The following is a 2,500-nucleotide window of genomic DNA, read 5'->3' on the forward strand; positions in this document are numbered from 1 at the left end:
CAGGTGATGGAGTTGCACCTCTATTAAAAAAAAACTTCTCTCTCTCTCTCTCTCTTCTCCCACACACCACGGATGGACATCCTGCCTCACCTTCCTGCACTAAGCACCAATGACACACCGCCTCTTAACACCGTATACAGATCCGAAACATGTATGGAACTGCTTCGTCTTACCGTTGGGAGCTACTCAAATGGCTCATAAGACTCTCGTTTATGACCAACACACACATCCAACACCCAGATTACTGCTGTGTCTCATTCAGAGATTATATCATGTAGATATAATGAAAGGGTTTAGATAAATACTTAAGCCATATGCTGGCTTAGTGGTTAGCACGTTCGCCTCACACCTCCAGGGTCGGGGGTTCGATTCCCGCCTCCGCCTTGTGTGTGTGTGTGTGGAGTTTGCATGTTCTCACCGTGCCTTCGGGGGTTTCCTCCGGGGACTCCGGTTTCCTCCCTCGGTCCAAAGACATGCATGGTAGGTTGATTGGCATCTCTGGAAAATTGTCCGTAGTGTGTGAGTGTGTGTGTGAGTGAATGAGAATGTGTGTGTGCCCTGTGATGGGTTGGCACTCCGTCCAGGGTGTATCCTGCCTCGATGCCCGATGACGCCTGAGATAGGCGCAGGCTCCCCGTGACCCGAGGTAGTTCGGATAAGCGGTAGAAAATGAATGAATGAATGAATTACTGTCCTCACATTAATGTAATTACAGGCATGAGTGTGGGTTATAACCACTGATACGGTTGTCTAGACACACATGTTGTACCCGATGAGTTGTACCCGTCAAAACCAAAGACTCATTAATTCATTAATCAATCAAAAAAAAAAAAGAACACTGACAACATTATAGAGCAGGGGCGGCCAACCCACGGCTCCCGAGCCGCATGCTGCTCTTTGCCCGGTTTCATGCGGCTCTTACGTTCGTACCGAAGTTTGTATGTGTGTCTTTTTATTGTGCGTGTTCGCTTCGCTTGAGGTCAATACGGTATTTTCGTCAAACGCGCATGAGTGTGGGATGAAATACTTCAAAGTTTCCCAGTAGAAGGAAAAATCATTTGAGTAAACAATTTGTGTCAAGTTCGCTCTCAAAATGTCAGGGAAAAAAGGTGATGATCATGTGTGCCCATGTGTATGATGCGGCTCTTTGCGGTAACACAGTAAAAATTGTGGCTCTTGGTCTCTGACCGGTTGGCCACCCCTGGTCTAGAGCGTTATCGTTATAGTACCTATTGAGAAAGGTGAAGATAAAGGAGGGTTTGGGAAAACAAATCTGAAGATCTGAAAGATCGCAGACGCTCGTCCTTGAAGTCAAACTGCAAATCGCGTCTATCCACAGTGTGGCTTGCCTGGTCATTGCTAAAGTGTGTGTGGGTGTTTCTCGTGAGAACTTCAGGAGCAGTGGCCTGTTCGAACAAAGGCAGAGTGTTAGGCCCACATAGTAATTAGAGGCTCAGCATAAGAATTAATGGAAGAGTCTGTGTGTACATGCACATACACACACACAGCACCACTTCTCTGGGTGGTGTGTCCTCAAAGGAGGGGATTTAAATGGTTTAAGTGCCTTTATATGTTTTACGTGCAATTGGGTCTCAAGGGAAAACACCTGATTGATGTGTTTGGGCCCTTGCGTTCACGTCGTCTTTTGTGTGTTTGGGTCCTTGAAAGGAAGACATTAGAAATTTAGGCTCTCAGAAGGCAGAACGATGGGTTGTTTTTATATAAAATATGGTTGAGAGGATGAATCATGGTGTATGTTGTCATGATACACAAGATACTGACACATCTTAAAATCTAAACGCAAAAAGGAGAACCATAAACCAGGACTAGCCAAGTGTGAGAGAATTAAAGTCCGGGACTAATCAAAAGAGAGAGAACCTCAAAGACAGGGACTAATGATGCTGGAGATGTTTAAAGACATGACATGACATGACATAGGGCTAAGTACGGTGACCCATACTCAGAATTCTTTCTCTGCATTTAACCAATCTAAAGTGCACACACACACAGCAGTGAACACACACACAACTGCGCCCGGGGAGCAGTTGGGGGGGTTCGGTGCCTTGCTCACGGGCACCTCAATCGTGGTATTGCCCTCGACTCCAACTCACAACCTCAGGGTTAGGAGTCAAACTCTCTAACCATTAGGCCACTTAAAACTTAAATGAGGGATAAACTTAAACACTGGAACTGACCAATAATGGAAACCTTATACACTTGTAATAAGCAAATGTAAGAACCTTTGGAGTAGATAAGAGTAAGAAAACGTTGGACTAATGATGAGATTGGACATTAAAGTGAGGACCTTAAAGACTGAACCTAACAAGAGGCACAACATTGGAGACTGGGCTTAATTAATAAGGAGAACCTCAACCATTCAGAATACCCAAGACATAGAACCTTAAAGACTGGCTGAGATCAGGCAATACCTGTCTATCTTCTCATTCCTTTGTGTTTGCATTTCAGTCATGAAATTGTTGTTGACACACCAACTTTCTTG

The sequence above is a fragment of the Tachysurus fulvidraco genome, chromosome 18 (assembly GCF_022655615.1).
Source record: "Tachysurus fulvidraco isolate hzauxx_2018 chromosome 18, HZAU_PFXX_2.0, whole genome shotgun sequence".
In the NCBI taxonomy this organism is placed as follows: Eukaryota; Metazoa; Chordata; class Actinopteri; order Siluriformes; family Bagridae; genus Tachysurus; species Tachysurus fulvidraco.